The sequence below is a fragment of the Homarus americanus genome, unplaced genomic scaffold, assembly GCF_018991925.1.
Source record: "Homarus americanus isolate GMGI-L3 unplaced genomic scaffold, GMGI_Hamer_2.0 scaffold56241, whole genome shotgun sequence".
NCBI classification, from domain to species: domain Eukaryota; kingdom Metazoa; phylum Arthropoda; class Malacostraca; order Decapoda; family Nephropidae; genus Homarus; species Homarus americanus.
Window position 1 is genome coordinate 1,571,132 of NW_024740202.1, and position 25,507 is coordinate 1,596,638.

Genomic DNA, 25,507 nt, shown 5'->3' on the forward strand with positions numbered 1-25,507 from the left:
CTTATAGCGATCAGTTCGTGCACGTATGGGCTGGATGCGGTTGTGGTGTCGAACAGCAATTCTCGGACAGGGGATCTCAGGTGGTAGTAGGGGCCGGTGTCGGGGATGGTGTAGAAGCTTCTTACCAAATTTGCAGATGAGGCCGTGGTGATGGTCAGTGAGAGTCGAAAGGGTCAGTGTGTTGAGCGCTTCTGGATATGTGGAGTAGGAAGGGGAGAGAATAATCTTGCATGCCCTCTTTTGCACTTTTTCTAGGTGTTTACGTTGTGTGGCATTTAGGGAGGAAGACCAGGTGGGGGAGGCATAGGTGAGCTTGGGAAGTATGAATGTTGTGTATACACTGAGGAGCTCGTGTGCGGGAACTCCGAGGGACTTGAGTCGGCGGAGGAGGTGGAGACGGAAACTGGAGGATTTGACAACTTCACTGACGTGTGGTTTCCAATTTAGTTTGTTGTCTATGGTGACGCCGAGGAGCTTCGTGGAATTTACAACCTGGAGTGTGTGTGTGTGCAAATTACCCATGATGTGAGTCACTACTTGTATGGTAATATGGGCAAAATACTCATACACACACATGTACATATATACACTCATGCATGCATACACACAGTCATATAAACATACATTCATATACTCTCTCTCTCTCTCTCACAGAAGCTATACCACTAATCCCACTTTCAACAATACGCAAAAAATAAAAAATAAATACCAACTTCAAAACGCCGAGTCATAAGCTGCTTTCAATGGTACAAAAAAAAATATCCCTCGGCCGCGATAGACACAACCAGTCGGGTCAGTGAGACGTGGTTATTGGGCCGATAAATTAACTGCAGTAATCGAGCTTCGCATATAGAGAATTACCCCTCGCATAGTTTAAGTGTATCTGTGTGGACTCGGTGATTGCGAAGGTGAATGCCAGATTTACCTGTGTTCTCGAGGGACTATTACCAAATTTACCTGTGTTCTCGAGAGACTATATTTATAAATTTACCTGTGTTCTCGAGAGATTATTACCAAATTTACCTGTGTTCTCAAGATACTATTACCAAATTTACCTGTGTTCTCGAGAGACTATTACCAAATTTACCTGTTTTCTCAAGACTATTACCAAATTTACCTGTGTTCTCGAGAGATTACTACCAAATTTACCTGTGTTCTCAAGATACTATTACCAAATTTACCTGTGTTCTCAAGATACTATTACCAAATTTACCTGTGTTCTCAAGATACTATTACCAAATTTTCCTGTGTTCTCGAGAGACTATTACCAAATTTACCTGTGTTCTCAAGATACTATTACCAAATTTACCTGTTTTCTAAAGATACTATTACCAAATTTACCTGTGTTCTCAAGATACTATTACCAAATTTACCTGTGTTCTCGAGAGACTATTACCAAATTTACCTGTGTTCTCAAGATACTATTACCAAATTTACCTGTGTTCTCGAGAGACTAATACCAAATTTACCTGTGTTCTCGAGAGACTAATACCAAATTTACCTGTGTTCTCGAGAGATTATTACCAAATTTACCTGTGTTCCGCGACTAGTACTCCGAAACTTACCTGTGTTCTGGTGACTACTCAGTAAATTAATTAGTATAGTCGCCTCCAGGTGTGTTCTTAACCCCCTACCCTGCCTCCCTTGCTCAGCTGACTGTTGCGTATACTGTAACCATGAATGAAACGAAGATACAGAATCGTTGGTTAAGTTTCTGTAATTTCAATGTCTGTATTTTAATCGGTGTGCATGGAAGCGTATCTAGACGAGGTACTGTAATGCTGATGCTATTTTTGTAATGCTATTTATGGATGCTATTTTTATGAATGCTATTTTATGGATACTATTTTTTATGGATGCTATTTTTGACCTATTGATAAAGTTAACTAGTTAGATGTCTTCTGTCATATAATGTTCGGTCTAGGGGAGTCTCTCTCTCTCTCTCTCTCCACCAACTACACCTCACCACACCACCACCACACCTCTACCACCACCACACCCTACCACCATCACCACACTCCTACCACCATCACCACACCCTACCACACCACCACCACACTCCTACCACACCACCACACTCCTACCACACCACCACCACAACAGCTGGCAGGAATCAATTACCTCACTGAACTTTGGGTCTGGTTAATACACCTTGACACCAACTCGGCCTCACCTCAGACCAATTAAACCAGCATAACTACGGCACAGTTTTGATCCTCCGCTGGCACCCTGACCTTGACCTTGAGACCTTGACCTTGACACCTTGACCTTGACACCTTGACCTTGACAACTCGACCTTGACAACTCGACCTTGACCAAATCCAGAAGTTAGTAATTGGACTCCAGCTGTTAACCCGACGGTGGACAGTTATAGTAAAGTTGGTCCGGTTAGTTTTTTTTCACGTAGTTTGACGAGACATACATACATACATACATACATACATACATACATACATACATACTCCAAGGGACTTTTTGTAAACACACACACACACACACACACACACACACACACACACACACACACCCTCTTCAAATACACAGGTGGCGGAGGAGGGAGGAGGGGGGCTGGTTGTCTCAATACCCCGTCGCCGAACATTCCGTGAAAGAAGTCAAACAACTACGGACAAACTGTAGTGTTTACATACCGGAAGGCTGAGAGGGTTCCAGTCAGCCACCAGCGAAGAGTGTCGAGAGTATGGGTATGCCCTAAGTCAGCCATTTTAGCGTCTGCAAGTACTGTCAGTAGAGAAATCAAGACGTAACAACAGTGGGGACTATCCGTAACGTCAGCCAGTGTCAGGAGTAAGACAGCATGCCGGCAAAAACTCATGAGAGACAGTGTGTCAGCAGGAATATTAGAAGAGAAACAGTCATTACGTCACATTCAAGCAGTGTCAGACGGGCAGGAACATCAACACAGACTGTGTGGGGGGAGGGGAGGGGTGTCAGATAGAAACAGGGAGGGGAGTGTCAGCGCGAAAGAGTCATTAGTGTCGGAATGTCAGCAGGGTGCAAGACGGCCGTGAAATTAACAGGAGAATGAGAGATGTGTCAGGAAAACGTCAGCAGAATCATAAAGAGGCTTCATCACCTTCAAACAGGAGTGTCAGTGGCTACAGGGTTGTCAGCAGGGAGGAGGTGGGGGAGTGTCAGTGCGCTGTCAGGACGGGGAAGGATCAACAGGGAAGGTGGAAGTGTCAGCACAAAGCCTAAAGTGTCAGGAAAGCTTATTAACAGGGAAAAAAAAGGATTGTCAGGAGGGAGGGTTGCAGCGTCTGCAAGGCGGCAGGGAGGCGAAGAAAATATAACAGAAATTGGTAGCGTCAGCAGAGTGTCAGGAGGGAGGGAGGATCAAAGGGGACGGTGAGTGTCAGCACAGCATTATCAGCAGAAGGTCAGACGATAGATTCAAGAAAGAGGATGAAAAGGTCAGCAAAAGTGGCAGGATGGAGGGGAAAAAAACAAAGGTGTGTCAGCAACGTCAGGAGGCTCCGTCAGCTTCAAGCATGTTCCTTTGCTCCATCAAATATGCCAAATAATAATTCAGGGCATATGTGAGGTGTCAGATCTGGGTGGCAGCACGTGGGCGGCCGAGCAAGGTAGGGTGGGTGGCCGTGAGGGCGTTTTACACAGGTGTGGGTGATACATATAGTTAAGTGTGGGTGGGATACACTGGTGTGGGCGTGATAAGTGACCGTGGGTGGGGGGGGGGTGGGTTGTGATGTAAAGGTACAATACATTGGTACTAGGTGAGTGGGCAGTAGTGTACGAACATAAGCTACTGCCCTGACGTACATAGTTCTAAACACACACACACACACACACACACACACACACACACACAAGAACTGTCCTTTAGTACCTGTTAGTGTTGAAATACTACTGAGATTTATCTAACTTGTTATTTTTGTAAAGGTATGTGAACGTGCACCTGTAATACACCGTGCACCTGTAATACACCGTGCACCTGTAATACACCGTGCACCTGTAATACACCGTTCACCTGTAATACACCGTGCACCTGTAATACACCGTTCACCTATAATACACCGTGCACCTGTAATACACCGTGCACCAACAACACACACACATTTTCCAATACAACATTATAAACACACACTCTCTCAGCCTTCCCACACACCACAGCTCACATCACTCCCTCCCCGCACAATGCTCACAACTCCCCCACGGCTCACCACCCCCTCCAATGGCTCACTACTCTACAATGGCCTACAGCTTCTAATATTACCAGTTTTACATTCGCACCTTCCTTCCACGTGCACGGTAGACTGGGGGTGGAGGTCTGAGAGGGGAGACGTGGGTGAGGTAAGGTGGGGAGGGAGGAGACGAGGTAAGGGGAGAAGAGAGGGGTGGGGAGGTAGGAAGGGAGAAGACAGGGGTGGGGGGAGGGCTGTACGGGGAGGAGAGAGGGGTGGGGGGTGGCAGTACGGGGAGGAGAAAGGGGTGGGGGGAGGTAGTGAGGGGGAGGTAAAAGGGGAGAAGACAGGGGTGTGGAGGTAGGGAGGGAGGGTAAGATTGGTAGGTTGGGTGATGGATGAATGAACTGCCTCTAAAGGGTGAATGAACTGATCCGGTACACAGTGAGGTTTAGGTTAGGTTAGGTTTAGGTTTAGGTTAAGTTTAGGTTAGGTTAGGTTTAGGTTAGGTTTAGGTTAGGTTTAGGTTAGGTTTAGGTTAGGTTAGGTTTAGGTTAGCTTTAGGTTAGGTTAGGTTTAGGTTAGGTTAGGTTTAGGTTTAGGTTAGGTTTAGGTTAGGTTTAGGTTAAGTTAGGGGCATGACCTCACTACATGGAACTCGAGCTAACCCTTTAAGGAGTAGCGTCGCACTTAGGATGGCTAACACTAGACACCTTTAATCACCTGAGAAAGACCCCCAACTAATCAATGGGTTAAAATTTATCCAGATCATTAAAAAAAATATATATATCATTTCTATATTTGGTAAAGTTGTTAAAATAAAGATGATTAAAGAATAAACATCTTCCATAGTGTTGTTAAAAGTATCTCTTGAAAAAATAAAACGAAAAATATTGTAGATACAGTATAGTGAGTTATAACACCACCATAAGTGACGGTACAGTGCCAATCTTCCTTCGCTACTACTGCCACACGGTCGGTAACAGTGCCAGAGTGCCAGGCAGTAGTTCGTCCACCCCCACTTCCACACCCCCCGGAGCGGCACGAGCGGACGAGTATAATGTTACATAACTACTACTACAGTCTTGATGGGGTCACCCTCCCCCTCCCCCACCCCCTCCCCCCGCCTCACTACCACCACACACCACGATTGTAACATCAACCATACTCCACACCACAACCATACTCCATAAATACCCCCCCACCCACACACCAACCATACTCCACCATAACTATCTACCATAACGTAAATACCCAATTAATGTTGTACCACCCCACCAACCATACACCATAACTAACCATCCACACCACACTTCATAAACAACACGAGACAACAGTACATGACTTCACTAACCAACCTTAATACTAGGTTAGGTTAGGTTAGGTTAGGTTAGGTTGGGTTAGGTTAGGTTGGGTTAGATATGAGACTATCTATATAAGTATCTACTATACTATCCTACACTAACCAGCTATCCTTCTATCCCCTCACCCACTCCCTCGCTCTATCCATTCATAAGACGTGTTGTGTGAGAATAAGATAACAGATCCCGTCAGCACATCCCCGGACCAGGTAAATCTCTAATGATCTATTACTGACATCTGCACCTGGGAGTGTCAACCTGAGTCACAGACCATCTTACCCGACCATTAGTTGTTACCAGGTTTTGAATTATTCTTTATCTTATTTATGGAATATTATTATCGTTGTTTATTTTTTCCTTTGTCAGAGTTCATTTGATGTGTGTGTGTGTGTGTGTGTGTCTGTGTGTGTGTGTGTGTAAGAGTGCATGTGAGTGTGCTTAAGTAGCTGTGTATTTGAGTATGAATGAGGGTGTGTAAGTATACAGTACGTGTGAGTGCACGTGTATGTACGGGGTTAGATAGCCATATGTAGGGTGTGGTGGGCGTGAAGGCGGGCGGGCGTGTGTGGCCAGCTGTGGTGGCAGGAAAGTTGAGCCAGGGCCACGCGTGCAACAACAACAAAAAACTCCACCATGTGTTGGCGGCGTGTGGCGAGGAAATGTCTGTGGCGACCACCCTCCCTCTCTCCCTCCCTACTTCCCTCTCTCCCCCCCTCCCTCTCTCCCTCCCTCCCTCATTACGCATCTCAACACACCCTGGTACAGTTAGTGGGTCGCCGTCCTCTGTCGCTACAGGAAGCTGCAGGGAAATCAACATCGCCGAGGTCACATTAACGCTCATATCCTAAAGGAGAGCAACTACTGGGTCCTATGGCTGACGAACGTTCGTCTAAGGGGGAGACACCGGGCGCTGTTGGATGCTCGTGCTGGCGTTGTTTTTATTTTTTATGAATCACAAGAGATACACCAGGAAGAGTATATTGTATCCTCTTAGTTTCCTTCTCAACACACACACAGTCGTTCAGTTATTCCTTACCGAGACACATCTAGCATTTCCACCTCACCTCTCTGCTAGATCCAGTAACTCTCCCCCATCTCTCCCAAAACGGTATGTCCACGTTACTCAAGCTCCTGTTGACTCCCCCAGTAGCCCTCCACACACACACACGCCCCACAGCTATCCTCTCCTCCCCCTCCCTCACGCTTGACCGAAAATGACAAATCTGAGTGTCCATTACATGACTGAGTTTCACTGTTGACATCCTAGACAACCCCCTTCCTCCATCTTACCCTCCCCCACCCCTTCCTCCCACCCCCACCTTCTTTGTACCCTGCTTCTCTCTTCTCTCCCTCCTCCCTCCTCCTCCCCTCGTCTCTGTCCCTCCGTCTTACCCCCTCCCTGCAAGGCGTCAGCTCCCCTCACCCCTCCTCCCCTGGAGTGCCTTGACTTCAGTCACCAGCCGCTCTTTTCACAACCTTAACACAACTACCATAAACACAGCGCCAGCACTGGCAGTCAACAGTGCCTGTATGGTGTTCCTCTTCATCGCCCCACACCGACACACACGTTTATAGATGCTATACGCCAGACGAACTATAACCCGCTCTTTAATTCCCATAACGACACACTAATGGGAAGCTAACGCTAACGAACCCTGCGTCTCGTTACGCCACACGAACGCCTCCCACCCCCCTTTTAAGTCAACTACAGCGTTCATTACACTCGACAATCCCAAGTAAACATTAAAGAGGAAGAGAAAATGTACACGTTCTTGTTCTCACTTACAACATTGTTAAGAGGATCACAGCTGCTGCCACTATCATTACGTTCCTTTTACTAATGTTACTTATGTACCCCACACATGTTATACGATTCTACGAGCTATGTTACTGCTACTGTCATCGTTAATCTGTTACGTTATTGTCATTATTGCTATCATGAAGAATTTTTGTATCATCATTATTACTGTCCTAGTATTAAATTTAGTCATTATTATTATTATTATTATTATTATTATTATTATTATTATTATTATTATTATTATTTTTATTTTTATTATTATCATCGTCGTCATAAGTATAAGTAAAGAAAAGTACAAAGACATAAAGTATAAGTAAGAAGTAAAAAAAAAGTAGAAGTAGCAATAGTAAAAAATTAAGATCATAAGTAAAATAAAATACTTACAAGACATTAAAATATAAGTAAAAAAGTAACAAGACAATAAAATATAAGTAAAAAAGTAACAATACAATAAAGTATAAGTAAAAAGGTAACAAGACAATAAAATATAAGTAACAATACAATAAAAATATATAAAAGTAACGACAATAAAGTATAAGTAAAAAGGTAACAAGACAATAAAATATAAGTAAAAAAGTAACAATACAATAAAATATAAGTAAAAAAATAAGACAATAAAGTATAAGTAAAAAAGTAACAATACAATAAAATATGTAAAAAAAGTAACAATACAATAAAATATAAGTAAAAAAGTAACAAGACGATAAAATATAAGTAAAACAAAACACAATAATAAAATCATCGTGTAAGTGACCATCAATCATAAGAATAATTAATAAACTTCAAAGGTCGCCAATAATTATAACATCCAATAACTTCTTGCATATAAACTTTCATTGAACTTACAAAAAAAGTTTTTAATAAAAGTAGTTATAACTTTTCTCTCCACACACTGATATATCTTCACCCAAGTTAATTATTTATAAAACATCTCCACAAACTTTTTTATTCTCTTCAATGTTTAACTAAATTATTAACACGGCGAATCCAGAACAAAACATATAAATAATACAAAAAAATACAATACTGAAGAATTTAATAATAAAATAGAATTAAACTTTAAAATTATCTGGGTAAAAATATACAATTATTAAATAAGTGACAAGTGATTTATCTTTTCCACACGTCTATAGGATGGACTCAAACTAACAAAAGCGGTGACATATTATTCAAAGTTTCTCTTGGTATGTTTCAGCGTGTGTGTGTGTGTGTGTGTGTGTGTGTGTGTGTGTGTGTGTGTGTGTGTGTGTGTGTAAACGTTTCAACTAGCTGATACCTCGTGTCAACTGATGCCTCGTGTCAACTGATGCCTCGTGTCAACTGATGCCTCGTGTCAACTGATGCCCGTGTCAACTGATGTCGTGTCACCTGATGCCTGTGTCAACTGATACCTCGTGTCAACTGATGCCTCGTGTCAACTGATGCCTCGTCAACTGATGCTTCGTCACCGATGCCTCTGTCAACTGATGCGTCACTGATGCCTGTGTCAAGATGCCTCGTGTCAACTGATGCCCCGTGTCAACTGATGCCTCGTCAACTGATGCCTCGTGTCAACTGATGCTTCGTGTCACCTGATACCTCTTGTCAACTGATGCCTCGTGTCAACTGATGCCTCGTGTCAACTGATGCCTCGTGTCAACTAATGCCTCGTGTCAACTGATGCTTCGTGTCACCTGATGCCTCATGTCAACTGATGCCTCGTGTCACCTGATGCCTCGTGTCAACTGATGTCTCGTGTCAACTGATGCCTCGTGTCAACTGATGCCTCGTGTCAACTGATGCTTCGTGTCACCTGATGCCTCATGTCAACTGATGCCTCGTGTCAACTGATGCCTCGTGTCACCTGATGCCTCATGTCAACTGATGCCTCATGTCAACTGATGCCTCGTGTCAGCTGATGCCTCGTGTCACCTGATGTAAGCTTTTCATGATTGTGCTATTGATTCACCTGTGCAGTTTTACCTGTCCGGGTTAGCACCGTTAACAAGATCTTCCTCTCAACAACCAACAACTTGTTTATGAGTTGTTCACCACTCATCGTAAAAGACATTTATAAAACATCTTGTAGAATATCACAATACAACACACACACACACACACACACACACACACACACACACACATGACGACAAGGCGCTTATTATTATTATTATTATTATTATTATTATTATTATTATTATTATTATTATTGTTGTTGTTGTGTTTACATGTGCCTTAGCTCCCGTCACTAGCCCACCCCTACACCCCTTAACCACAAACCCCTTAACAACCCATTAACCACAAACCCTTAACAACCCATCCATTATCAAACCCTTAACAACCCCATTAACCACAAACCCTAAACAACCCCATTAACCACAAACCCTAAACAACCCCATTAACCACAAACCCTTAACAACCTCATTAACCACAACCCCCCCTCTTAACCACACATCTCACCCTCCAGAACACTCCCCACCTGAGACAATACTACCCCGGCATTGTATTACCTTAAACCAATAGCTTGTTGGCACCCGTGTCAACTTAAAGGTCGCCTGTCTCACCCAAAACGAGGATTCTTATCAGCCAATTCGTTCCATAAAACACTTTTAATTACACGTATCATTGTTCATGGACTGTAGGTTATTAACGATGAGATTCACATGGTTGGAGTGACTGTGAGAAAATAAAATAAATGAAAAAAAATTGGTCAAGAGTAGGGGGGGAGGGGGGAGGGGAGCATATAAAGGAATGGTCAATACGCTGCCTTTGATGTTCTGTTTTTCACGCTGTTGTCACCTGATGGAATTAATTTATTTCAGAGTATAATTATTATTACTACCAGTGGGATTTATTGTGAAGCACTACTAGCACCATCCACCACACACTGCCCATGTTCTGTTTTTCACGCTGTTGTCACCTGATGGAATTAATTTATTTCAGAGTATAATTATTATTACTACCAGTGGGATTTATTGTGAAGCACTACTAGCACCACCACCACCACCACCACCAGTAGCGTCCAGCCAATTTATTTCTAATTCAATTTCAAACTGATGTTAAAGCGGCACATAGATCATCTCTCTTAGGTAAATTATTTCAAATTCAAAATAAGTATATAGAAATTAGATCGACTCCCTAGCAAAAATAAATAAATAAAAAATCTTAGGCGGTCATTGAAGCACCACACACACACACACACACACACACACACACACACACACACACACACACACACACACACGGGAATCGACTTCATCAAAACGCTCTAAACTCTCATTTGATTTGTACTAACAAGCGTAACGAATTAAGAGTTTTATAACGACAACAAATAATCGCTTCTCGATAATGTCAACACCGGATTGATCAAAGGCAAACGCTTATACAACTGGATATTGTTGCAAGCCATTAAACTCATTATGTAACTTGGGTGAGGTTAGGTTAGGTTACAAGCCATTAGAATATTCTGTTAGGTAAGGTAAGGTTACGTCACGTTAGTTTAATTAAGGTAAGGTAAGGTAAGGTAAGGTAAGGTAAGGTAAGGTTACGTCATGTTAGTTTAGTTAAGGTAAGGTAAGGTAAGGTAAGGTAAGGTAAGGTAAGGTTACGTTAGTTTAGTTAAGGTAAAGTAAGGTAAGGTAAGGTTGAGGTAAGGTAAGGTAAGGTTACGTTAGTTTAGTTAAGGTAAGGTAAGGTAAGGTAAGGTAAGGTTAGGTAAGGTAAGGTTACGTTAGTTTAATTAAGGTAAGGTCAGGTAACAAGCTATTATAAATATTCTGTTAGGATGACCAATCGTGTCCTATTTAGTGTAATCAATTTCAGGTGTAAAGAAATGCTCAACTATACCTCAACCAGCAGCGTAATAAGCGCTGTACCAATGAGTCTCTCTCTACCATTTTAAAAATGAAACAGCAATTCACCAGGAACACAAATTACGTCAACAAACAAACCACACAAAACAAAATATAAACAAGACAATCACGTGGTCTCTGTAATAGGATCTGGAACTAGTCTGACCTGTCTGTAATAAGATCTGGAACTAGTCTGACCTGCCACATAAATAGCACCAGGTTACAGTACTATCAAAACAATAACAAAAAACTATTACTTAACCTGGATATTACATTAAGTATAGTAAAGTGAGAGAGAGAGAGAGAGAGAGAGAGAGAGAGAGAGAGAGAGAGAGAGAGAGCTTGTATGGTACAGAGGCTCAGCTTTAGAATACATGAACTGTCTACCGTCCGCTTGGAGCACAAACAGCGTCAACTCTTAACACTTCTCAAGCTTTAAAACTAAATATATACACCGATTCATACATAATACACACTAGAATATAAATATGTATACATCATAAGGCCTTCATAAAATAAACACCAATCCATACATAACACAAACCAGAATAAGTCATGTATACCTCATAAAGCCGTCGCAGAATACACCCCGATTCATACATAATACAAACCACAACACGAATAAGTTATGTATAACCTGTATAACTAAACTTTGAAGGGCATCATCACACAAAGTTCGAGTCAAAACTTTCAAGGATTTTAATCTGATCAAAAATTTCCAAAAAAAAGTTACAAGACTTAACCTGGACGGATTAAAACTCGAGAGTGGGTTAGGTTAGGTTAAATTATCGTCCTCAATGACATAAACCATCGGCTTCAAAGAGTTAAATCATCATCCTCAAAGGGTTAAACCATCATCCTCATCTAAGGGTTAAACCATCATCCTCTAAGGGTTAAGGGTTAAACCATCATCCACAAAGGGTTAAACCATCATCCTCAAAGGGTTAAACCATCATCCTCTAAGGGTTAAACCATCATCATCAAAGGGTTAAACCATGATCCTCTAAGGGTTAAACCATCATTATCAAAGGGTTAAACCATGATACTCAAAGGGTTAAACCATGATCCTCAAAAGGTTAAATCATCATCCTCAAAGGGTTAAACCATCATCCTCTAAGGGTTAAACCATCATCATCAAAGGGTTAAGCCATGATCCTCAAAGGGTTAAACCATCATTATCAAAGGGTTAAACCACGATCCTCAAAGAGTTAGAGGAAAAACTTGTACCATATATAACCCAAAATTGACATTAATACTCAGGCCAAACATACACAACTAACATACACACACTTAACCACCTCATACACAATACACACTCACGTATATACTAACCTTTAGAGCCTTATACACAAAATAATACTCAAGGAGAAAATTATTCGTCTCATAAGATCAAGTAATTTCTAACTAAAAGATGTATTAATATATATACTCTAACCTAACCTAACCTAACCTAACCTAACCTAACCTAACCTAACCTAACCTAACCTAACCTAACCTAACTTAACCTAACCTAACCATAACAATTATCAGAATACACACAATCACACACACATACAAACACTCATACAACAATCATACAAATAAACACACACTCATACAAACAAACAATCATACAAATCTCAACCATAAATACCTATAAAAAAAACATACAAACAGACAGACAGACAGACAGACAGACAGACAGACAGACACCATCGCACCACCACAATCTTAAATCGGGACAAATATTTTCCCCACAACTTAACCCAACTTGTCCTTAAAGCTGAAGACCCAACACACACACACACACACACACACACACACACACACACACGGTATAGTCTCAACACCATACAGACGCCATTATGACCCCTGTATATGCGTTCCCTCAGCCTCAGTGACTGGTAGTTTTAGACGGGCGGGGTGACGGGTTATCTGTCTATAAGGCATATGTTTAAACTACTATAAATAAAACAGTACTGTGTGTGATTACTGACCTTAGTCACACGGGAAGCTCTCAACAATGTAGGCTCTGAAATTCATAAAAAAAAAATAATAATAACAATAACAGTAATAAAAAATAATAAAAAAACAATAATAATAATAATAATAACGAAAAAATTATAATAACAATGACAAAAATAACAATATAATAATAATAATAATATTCCTACATCACTCCACCTGCCAAGTTATCAAAGATCGACTCTCCTGGTTTAGCGATATCCTGCCTACACACACACACGCACGCGCGCGGCTTACGATCTTGACCTCTTAATCTGACCTGTGACCTATTTTCTGCAATACTATTAAATAATTTGTCTCTCTCCCCACAAGTAAATATTTTTTGGGGGAGAGAGATGGTGGGTCAAGAGGTCAATGTTAGTAATGACCTTGACCTGTGACCTGTGACCTATCCCTCAGTCTTCTCCATGCTACACAACACCTGACCTTTCCTTCAACCTCCACACACACACACACACACACACACACACACGAACAGACAAACATACATACACAGACAGACATACATTCACAGACATATACAGACACGCACATACAGACATACATACACACATTACAACACAAAGACAAATATACACACATACATACATACACAGACATACACACACAGGCATACATACATATACAGACATACAGTAGCAGCAGCATTAATAGAAAGACATTAGGTTAACATTGTGTGGTAGGTGGAGGTCCTCACGTACTCGAGAGTTAGTAAGGAGCCCACCAAGAGATGCAGTCACCGTACGCAAATACACCACCTACTACCACCACCAGCACAATCACTTCTACCACCACCACTACTACCATCACCACCACCATCAACACTACCACCATCACCACCACCCAAGCTTCTTTTAAAAACTTATAAATACTCTTATTATTAACAACAAACTTTAATAATAATAATAATAATAATAATAACCATAAACACTAATACCATCACCACCACCCAAGCTTCTTTTAAAAACTTATAAATACTCTTATTATTAACAACAAACTTTAATAATAATAATAATAATAATAATAATAATAATAATAATAATAATAATAACTAGCAACAATAATAATAAACAATAAATAATAATAATAATAATAATAATAATAATAATAATAATAATAATAATAACATACGAATGGCAGCGCCGCTCACGAGTCAAGTATGCAACAAGGATGAGAACTGACCCCTAACCAGCTTGTGTTGAGGAGTGTTTGGTGGGTCACAGCTGGGGGGGAGGGGTTGCAGTTTTGGAGCAGGAGGGGGAGGTGGGACAGGCGGGGCAGGCGGGGAGGGCAGGCGTGGATAAAAGTGGGAGGGGGGTGCGGGGGAGGCAGGGGCCATTCCTAAATGAGTTGGAGGGCGCCCCAGGAGAGGCTATGGTGCCGGCTAAAATAAGAGCCGACCCCACGAGGTAAACGTTGTCCATCAGTTAGTCAGTGGTGAGATAATAAAATATCCACCAGTTAGCCTGTGTGTGTGTGTGTGTGTGTCAGGAACCACTGGGTGGGTCAGGAGGTGGGTCAGGAGGGTGTGGGTCAGGGGAGGGGTGTGGGGTCAGGTGGTCAGGAGGGCCGGGAGGGTGGGCCAGAGGGTGTGAGTCAGAGGGTGGGGTCAGGGGAGGGTGTGGGTCAGGGAGGGGGGCTAGGAGGGTGGGGCTGGGGAGAGGGAGCTGGGGAGGTGGGGTCAGGGGAGGGAGTCAGGAGGTGTGGGTCAGGAGGGTCAGGAGGAGAGGGTCAGGGGAGGGAAAATAGGGAGAGAGGAGTCAGGGGAGGTGTGGAGTCAGGAGGGTGGGGCCGGGAGGGTGGAGTCAGGGGAGGGGGTCAGGGGAGGTGTGGGCCAGAGGGTGGTCAGGGAAGGTGGGTCAGGAGGGTGGTGTCAGGCGGGCTGTGGGAGGTGGGCTGTGGGAGGGTGTAAGTCAGGAGGGTGTGGGTCAGGAAGGTGGAGTCAGGAGGGTGGGGTCAGGGGAGGTGGGGTCAGGAGGTGGCCGGAGGGGTGGGGTCAGGAGGTGTGAGTCAGGGAGGGCGTGGGTCAGGGAGGGTGTGAGTCAGGGAGGGTGTGGGTCAGGGAGGGTGTGGGTCAGGGAGGGGGACGTGGGCCGCAGGTGGGTGAGGTAATAATATCAGGCGGGTTGTATTGTGACATCCAACTCCACCTGTGACATCCTCTAATGACTTCACCTGTCTCATCCTCTAATGACCTCACCTGTCTCGCTCGCTATTGTGGGACCTCACGCTGACTGTTATTCTCAGGTGTGACTCTCTTCAGGTAACTGGTTCTCAGGTGTGACTCTCTTCAGGTAACTGGTTAACTAATTCTGGGGATACGACCCTCCAGGTGACTGTATGACTGTTATTCTGGAGGTACGACTGTCTCTAGGTGACTGTGTGTGACTGTTATTCTGGAGGTAAGACTGCTTTGGGATTGACTGTGTAATGGGTTAAGGAAGGTACAGACAGGTAAGGTAATCAAGGTGAGGTGCTTGCTAGGTGTACAGTAATTATCTGTCTTTAAACCCTTACCTGTATACACCTGAGTACAGAGCATTATAAGATGACCATAAAGGTATATTAATTATCACTCATTAATCCTAACCCGAGACAAAAATTATCAAAATATCTCACTCAAGACAAAATGGCGTCATAACTACCCTGAAACTTGACATTAACGTAGGAATCATCGCTAATCAGTCAGGTAAATCCTATATGAGATTCGAATCTTTTTTTTTTATATCGTAATTATATACTTATTAAATATTAACCCTTATATATCTATTTTTCCTTCCGTAACTTAACACAACTATAGAATTACTACGAAATAAAACAATATCAAATAATTCCAGCCATTTATTTATTTATTTTAGACCAAAAGGAAGAATTACTCCTAAGAACATTAACTATATTTAATCAAACTAATTTCCGCCTTTACTGACTTTACCAATAAGGTTTTTTTTTCCCTGGTGATGTTATTATTTTTTTTTTCAACAGTCAAGGTCAGATTACGTATAACTTTGCCAGCTCAAGGTCAGAGGTGAAGAGGTAGGTTGTAACCATTTAGCGAGAGCGGGGGGAAGGGGGGTAGGGGGAGGGGGTAGGGGGTAGGGGGTAGGGTAGGGGGGGAAGGATAATTACTATAACTCAACACAAACTTCATATTCACAGCGTCTCTTAAGTTCTCCCGTGACGTCACTCCCCCCCTCCTTCCCCCAACCATATGACGTCAATAGTAAATATGCAGAGTTGCAAGTCATTGTTTTTATTTTATTTTTAATAGTTTGTGAAGATCGGCGGCATCTTTTACGCTTCGTGTGTGTGTGTGTGTGTGTGTGTGTGTGTGTGTGTGTGTGTGTGTGTGTGTGTGTGGTGTACGGATGTTGCGTAGTGATAAAATAAAGCAGTTCTCATTCTCATTATTATAATTAGCCCTGCACATATTATTACATCTTATCATTATTATTATTATTATGTATTATTATTGCTACTGCACTAAGGAAACATTTATATTAGTAGTAATTAGTCATATTTAACTATTATTATTATTATTATTATTATTATTATTATTATTATTATTATTATTATCATTATTATTATTATCATTATTATTATTATACCACTATAAGCGTACCTATTATATTACAAGCGTGGAAAATGATGATGATGATGATGATGATGATAATGACTTGTGTTACTGTTGTTATTAGTGACATACTCAGGAATTCACCAACAGGAAATTTTACTATGCAAACACACACACACACACACACACACACACACACACACACACACACACTTAACCACGTATAGGTAAATATAATAGGATTAAAAAGCATTAATAGCCATGCAAGAAAGATATCTCTCTCTCTCTCTCTCTCTCTCTCTCTCTCTCTCTCTCTCTCTCCACTCACGAGGCTCCACAACCCATCCACCACACTCCCACTCAAACTTTTCATCACGTCCACTTTCCAAGCCGCGCCCACCCACGCCCACTCCACACCCACATTCCCCCAGCCTCTTAAGTGTCCTAATTAAGCATCCCACCTTAGAGTTTCAATCATTCATCCACACCCTCAATCACGACCATCCACACCCTCAATTCCACCCATCCACACCCAAAATCCACACCCATCCACATCCACATTTCCATCCAAACCTTCAATCACGCCTATCCACACCCACAATCCCGCCCATTCACACCCACAGTCCACAATCACACACACACACACACACACACACACACACACACACACACACACACACACACACACACACATCAATCACCTTCCTGGAACAAAATTAATTCTTGGCATCCTCAGGTAGCCAGAAATACCAGGTAGGTACTTTCAACATCCTAACTACAGACAAATATGGACACCAAAGAACTCTATTTTGGTGGCATCTCGGTGCAGGCCTTCCATGTCACGGCGAGGCACCTCAAGACAAAAGACGATCGATAATACTTAGAACTGGGAGGTTAAAAAGTGGATTCTTGGAAGGTCTTGTGTGTGAGATGAGTGAGTGAGAGGGGGAGGGAGGGGGAATCAATCGACTAACTCTTGAGTATCTTTGAGTAGGAGTTGCTTCTTCATCACACACACACACACACACAAGCGACTCTGCCTCATGTGACTGCTGTTACCTCACCTCACCTTTGGACACTGTATAGGGAGGGGAGTAACAGCTGTCTTCTTGACTGTAACAACGACGCTAACTGTAACACCAATCATGACTGTAACGCCAACCATGACTGTAACGCCAACCATGCCTGTAACGCCAACCATGACTGTAACGCCAACCATGCCTGTAACGCCAACCATGACTGTAACGCCAACCATGACTGTAACGCCAACCATGCCTGTAACGCCAACCATGACTGTAACGCCAACCATGCCTGTAACGCCAACCATAATTACAATACAGCAAGACAAATGATCCCCCCAAAACTGTACTATATATATATTACACTTGGTCAACAGGGAGACGTAACCTAACCTAACCTAATTATCTTTAACCATTACAGAAAAATTTAAGGCTCATTATTATATTAACCATAACTATTATATCTACTGATGGTTACTGGTACAACGTTCGCCTCCTGTTATATGGGTTACTGGTTCGATCCCCCCCTCTCTTCCTCCTCCCTAGTCCAACCAGACGTGAAAAAAAAAAACCTACCTTGTCAGTTTGGGAAGTGAAGCAGTCAAGTACAGTGTCGAGCTTTTTATCTCCTTATATAAACAACTTCTCGTCTCCATACTGCCACATCACTAAGACCCATTCATTTTTTATTTTCAATTAGTCAAGGTAAGTTTCTACATTTAAAAGTTGTTTATTGAAGTTAGAGGTAATTTCAACATGTAAAGGGTTAGTTAGGCTATACACCAGACAGTCATTCATACACGCCAACGTAAACACCTACAAACTATTGACTTACTCATTAAAACGATAGACGCGAGAGATGTAATCTATATGGGGAAAAAATGCTAACCTAACCTAACCTAACCTTAATCTGTAAACACACACACACACACACACACACACACACACACACACACACACACACACACACAGTCAGAGATGCGGCAGAAATTGTACTAGTCCCTTCCAGCTATATCCCCCCTAAAAGCGCGTGACCCTGAAGTTGCTAATGCCAGGTAGTGACCAAACTGTGAAGGAAATCTTGTCCCCTAACTCCACAGTGGTGATCTTAAGCTGTTGTATTAAGCTGCTCTCGTCATAAAAACCAGCAGTTGAGGATACAGTATAATGCAGGTTCCTGAATTACGAAAATGAAATTAAATTAATTTGTAACCAGAACTACACCCAGTTGAGACCATAACAACCGTAGATGTTGTGGTAAACTTTGCCTAGCAACTTGGCCTTGCTGGGGGGCGCTGGGCTGGGATTCTCAAAGCTTCCTACGTTAAGAAAAAAAAAAGTACAGTATCCCCTTAACTACAGACGTGAGGAGGCATCTTGACGACTCGCTTAACCTTCAACCAAAAGCCAAGTTGGTATAATTGCCTAAAAACTACAGTAATATTCCACCGTAACTATACCCGTCCTAGGAAAGGTTTCTGGGAAAACTGTGCGATATTTTGAGGGTGGGGTGGGGGGTAGGGCAGGGTGGGGTGGGGTGGGATGGGTGGGGTGGGGGTAGGAGCAGGGCAGGGTGGGGTGGGGTTAGGAGCAGCAGGGCAACATGTCCCAACTAGTGTAGACGTGTTCAGCGCCCCGGGGAGGGAGGGAGGGTGGCGTGTGGGTCTTGTCAACAAAGCACTTGAAGCAGGTGCGGCCCAAGGTATACGTGAGGTGGCGACTAAAGGTGCCAGTAAGGTCTTCTCCTAGTCAGTAGTGGTCGTTAACTTCTCACCCCCCCCCATACACCTTGTTTACCGACACTACCTCCTGAGTCTCGCGGCACATTATTACTACAACCTTATCACCAGTCACCACACGTGTTCCCTTATTTACACCTACAGTACAGGTAATAGTGCAATAAGTTAAAGCCACTGGGTCATTACCAGGTAAAATCCTATCTTAAACGTCATCATCATTGTCCATCCTAAGACATCATCATTACTCAGACCGATCACCACGGGAGTAGGAGCAGCAGCAGCGCCACCTGTCACCTGTGTGTCTAAGTATGATGACACCAGACGGGAAACAGCTACATCATTTTACACTTGTTACTATGACAGCTCCTACACTGATATGTAGTATGTTGTCTGTTTAAAGGTCAAGAACACAGCCAAATACTTCCCCCTACCCTCTATTTTCCTCACATAAGTTGGCACCCATACTTCCCTCACATAAGTTGGCACCCCCAAATCCCTCACATAAGTTGGCACCCCCTACTTCCCTCATAAGTTGGCACCACCCCTTCCCTCACATAAGTTGGCACCCTCTTCCCTCACATAAGTTGGCACCCCCACTTCCCTCACATATTTGGCACCCACTTTCCTCACATAAGTTGGCACCCTTACTTCCCTCACATAAGTTGGCACCCCCACATCCCTCAGCACAGTCCAGCTACCATGATGACATCTTCAGGTGGACGACACTACCAGTAAGTTGTATTCACTTAAATAAAACTAATTTATCACAAAGAACAACACAGAAAGACTAATACAGGTTCAATTTACAGCCCAAATTCAGTTGACAGTCGGGGTCAAAAGGTTCACTCACGTCCCAAAATGAAGCAGTATCGACCCCAGGCGAGATACAACAGTCAGGGTAAGTTAGTTCGGAGCCTCATTCCCATGGTTCAGTTTCACCACGGGGATCGAACTCTTGTCCCCGATTCTACTTGTGGACCGTATGCCATTGATTTATACTACTAGTTAAGATAAATATGCAGATACAATTACAGGTACAGGGGTGATTACAGAATATTTAATTGAAAGTGTCCGTACTGCAGGTAAACATCGTTGTGGAGTTACTGTGTGTGTGTGTAGATCTGTTCACCTTTTAATTACCTGACATATTCCACCTGCATAATATTAATTAACAAATTTCACGTGTTTGTGGTGACATTTAAAGTTTGCTTTTAAATAAACAGTATTTCTCAAAACTTCACCTAAAAAATGTTTTCATAAAGCCTTCACTCAAAACAAGATCATAAATATAAACTTCAATTTTAAACAAAATAGTATTCCAACAAAACCCATTTACGAACAGCATACATATCACGTCCATTGACAAATAAACATCACAAACTCACTTATAAACGAGGCAGCATTCACAAACTCACTTATAAACGAAGCAGCATTCACAAACTCACTCACAAACGAAGCAGCATTCACAAACTGACTCACAAACGAGGCAGCATTCACAAACTCACTTACAAACGAAGCAGCATTCACAAACTGACTCACAAACGAAGCAGCATTCACAAACTGACTCACAAACGAGGCAGCATTCACAAACTCACTTATAAACGAATCAGCATTCACAAACTCACTCACAAACGAAGCAGCATTCACAAACTCACTTATAAACGAGGCAGCATTCAGAGTTTACGTGCTGACTATTCCAATCATCATTAAGTGGACCAGTTAAGTGTTTTCTTACCCTTGATAATGAGTTAAGAATTACTTTCTCCGGTTATTCTTTGACCAATTCACTAACTGTGCCATAGACAGTCAGAATCACCCCCAGTCACTCTCCCAGTTTAACACAGTCATCCTTCACTTTATCTCATTTAAAAATAATAAGCTATTTAAATGCAGGTATAATTACGTCGCTGGGCGGAAGCGTCTCACTAGGATTTAAATACACGTCTGCACTATTAACTATTAACCTAACCTAACTTAACCTGAGCTAACCTAAAATGACCTAACTTAACCTAACCTAACCTAACTTAACCTGACCTAACCTAAAATGACCTAACCTAACCTGATCTTACCTAAATTAACATACCTAATTTAACCTAACCCGACCTGACCTGACCTGACCTATCCTAACCTGACATATCCTAACCTGATATATCCTGACCTGACCTGACCTATCCTAACCTGACCTGACCTATCTTATCCAAACCTAACCTAACCTAACCTACCCGCCGTTACCACATAATCTTTATTTATCTAAGTTTACACAATTTTAACATACGTATTTAAATTGTTGTTAAATCTGTTTACACACAATTTTTTACCCATTTAAAATTTTTCTAGTTGTTACAAATACATTTTTACCTATTTATTGCAACAATTACCCAATTTTATCGATGTGGTTTACCCAATTTGACTGATTTATTTTATTTTATTTTATTAATAGTTACGGTATCTGATTTTATTGATATACACAGATTTTATTGATGCGAGTTACACAATGATAATCTTAGTAATATTTACCGATTTTATTGATTATTTTTACGGAATTTTCTCGATATAGATACCCGAGTTTATTCACGTTTACCGATTCTATTGAATTTTTTTTTATAAATTTTTCACCGACATTTTTATTAAATTTTCTTTAGTATTTAATAATATTTACTATACATGTTTGTGATCAAATACCTTTAGACATACAGCAAATACACATACACACACACACACACACACCTACTCACAAACACACACAAACATACGTACACACATACACTTACAACATCAGAATCACGTACACAAATTTCAACAACCAAAAAAATACACAAACTAGCAACAAACGAAACCATTTACGAACAAACACTGAACAAAAGCACCATCCTAAACACACACAAACACACACATACACATTTCAAACAAGAAAACAAACACACGCATATAACTACACCAAAAAAAACACGAATACCAGCTTTAAAACAAACACACACAAACCAACAATAAAAGAATGCAATCTAAAAACAACCACAAACACCACCAAAACAAACACCACCAAACAAACACCACCAAACAAACACCCAAAACAAGACTCCCCCCCCCCAAAAAAAAAACCCATCTTATTTAATCTTAATTTCATTCACTCCTTTTTTCTACCGTGTTTTTTTCTTCTTTGTTCTATTCTTCCTTTCTCTTGTCTCTCCCTCCCTCTCCCTTGTTCTATTCTCCCTTTACACTCTCTCCCTCCCTTCCCCTTACTCGTGTTCACATTGCTTCACCTACTGCAACTTTTTTTTCTTTTTTATTTCTTTATTTTTTTCCTCTCTTTCCCCTCCTTCCTCTTTCTGACTTTCTGGTGAATTTTGTGCTCTGTGTCTGTCTGTCTTTTAAATATCTCTCTGTGTTTCTGTCTCTCTGTCTGTCTCTTTAGATGTGTCTCATGTCTCTTACTCTCTTTCTGTGTCTCTCTCTATCTCTATGTGTTTCTCCTATACATATCAAAATACTATACCACCCATCTATATCTACCTATCTATACACCTCTATGTCATTCATTATCCACCTATATATAACTCCTATATATTATTAATTATCCACCAACATATATGAATAATTTATACAATCACACAACAGTCAATAGCAGAAGCAGCCATTTATTAGGCAATTTATCTTGTCTAATTATTCATATTATCACTCACTTTTAAAAAACCTCAATTTTTACCATTTAATTGCATAACAAACACCAAAATTACTTCACCACCTGTGTTGTCATTTTCACTCATTTAATCTGACGAGAAATTAAATCTGAATATAATTACTGTACGTGATTAACCCACATGACTTAGTTTATATAGTTAAATAATGTCGAGGAACGTATGTAATAACTCAACTATTGATAATAATAATAATAATAATAATAATCATAAAATACTACTACTACTATTACTTACTAATATTACTACTACTTTATTTATTTATTTATTTATTGTTTTAATATCCAAACAGTTTACGATTCCTTCTTGGGACACTCGCGGGCTCTATCATATCAACTAGAATCTATCATTGACCTTCGTTATTTTTTGAGATGTTCGTCATTAAGAATATGTCTAGATATACAAGCCATTTCTAACAACACACTGGGGAAACAACTGATGGATGTCTAGTCTATGAGGTTAACTGGAGGGAGAGGGTGGCTTGGGGAGGGGGAGGGGAGGTTGGCTTGGCTTGGGTGGACTTCACTTAACTCACCACACCATCACTCACCCTCACCTCCCACTGGTTGACGCACTTGGCACTCACCGAGGTCTTTACACTCAAATCTTTCACTCATTCACTCACTTACTCATCCATACACTTGAGGATGCTCTCATAGTGTGTGTGTGTGTGTGTGTGTGTGTGTGATTTTTAAGATGTCTGTTCTGCTGAGTCACACACACACACACAGCAAGACCTCCCGCAGCCTCAGACAGAACAGACAAGGGTGAAGGGTGGTAAAAGGTGGGTGGAGTGGGCTGATGAGTGGGCGAGTTTGGAGTGGGCAGGCCGGCCAGGTGGGTGGGTGGGTGGGCGCAAGTGATTCGTCATCGGCCTGAGGCTAGTTAGGATGAAAAGGTCAGGCAGCTAGTTTTGCATTGATCTTGGCAAAAATTAGACGCTTCCCACAGGGGCAGGTTCATGCCTAATTGACAGGTGCGGAGCGAGGCAAGGTTAGTTGAACACTACCAGGAGATGTATAAACCGTAATGACTAATTTGGTAAACACAGAGAGAGGGGGAATAATGTGTTGATCTTATCAGAGTTTAATACAACACACGGAAGAGCTGCAATAATGGTTCAAAACAGAGACGCACATGCAAGCATAAGCAGAAAAAACACACACACAGGTATATACACGCAAACACACACACACACACACGTACAACACAACAAAACACAACACGTACACACAACAATATAACACACACACACACACACACACACACACACACACACACACACATATTAAGATTTAGTGTTGTTGACCGTAAACTAGGCAGTTCATGACTCACCTCGCGGGTCACTGCTGTTCACTGCAGTCTGATCACAAGGTCATCTGCCTCACTGGTCTGTTAAAGAGAGAGAGAACCAGTTAACTAGGTGTTTAGACTGTTAACTAGGTGTTTAGACTCTTAACTAGGTGTTTAGACTGTTAACTAGGTGGTTTAGACTGTTACTAGGTATTTAGACTGTTAACTAGGTGTTTAGACTGTTAACTAGGTGTTTGAACAACCCAACTAGGTGGTTAGACTGTTAACTAGGCGGTTTTAGACCGTCCCACTAGGTATTTAGACTGTTAACTAGGTGTTTAGACTGTTAACTAGACTTAACTAGGTGGTTTAGACTGTTACTAGGTATTTAGACTGTTAACAAGGTGGTTTAGACTGTTAAGTAGGTTTTTAGACTGTTAACAAGACCGGGGATGGAGTAGGGGCAAGAGAGGAGAAACGGAGAGGGGAGGGAAGAGAGGGAAGGGGGAGACGGGGAGAAAGGGAGAGGGGGAGAGGAGGAGGAAGGGAGAGAGGGGGAGGAAAGAGAGGGGAAGGAACGGAAGAGGGGGACGGGAGAGGAGGGAAGAGTGGGGATGGGAGAGGAGGGAAGAGTGGGGAGGGGAGGGAAGGAGAGGGGGGGAGAGGGGGGTAGCAAGTCCCGCCTTACACTGAGAAAAAACGTAACTCGACCACAACACAAGATTAATGGATGACGCTCCTCACCCCCCCCCCTCTACTTTAACCCTGTGAGTACAAGTACCCCAGAGTACATTGTAATTTAGCCCTCTAGTGTGTAAGATGCATTAACCCCTTGAGTACAATGAATTATTTAACTTAGATATTTTACAATTTTGAGTATCATAAATTAACCCTTGAGTACAATGATATTTTTGTTCTCAAAAAGTTAAAATCATCGTACTCAGGAAGTCAAAATCATCGTACTCAGGAAGTCAAAATCATCGTACTCAGGAAGTCAAAATCATCGTACTCAGGAAGTCAAAATCATCGTA

General features: G+C 41.9%; 1 protein-coding gene across 2 annotated transcripts in view; it reads right to left on the bottom strand.

The window, feature by feature from the left end:
* The window catches only part of LOC121875304 (myocyte-specific enhancer factor 2-like), a 104,698-nt gene extending 80,117 nt beyond the window's left edge, over window positions 1-24,581 (bottom strand). For both annotated transcript variants that reach the window (XM_042379779.1, XM_042379780.1), the window contains exons 1-2: window positions 24,519-24,581; window positions 13,129-13,163 (exon numbers count right to left, since the gene is read on the bottom strand). The gene's annotated coding sequence lies outside the window, so the exon portion shown is untranslated. The remainder of the gene's footprint in view (window positions 1-13,128; window positions 13,164-24,518) is intronic.
* Window positions 24,582-25,507: the final 926 nt, after the last annotated feature.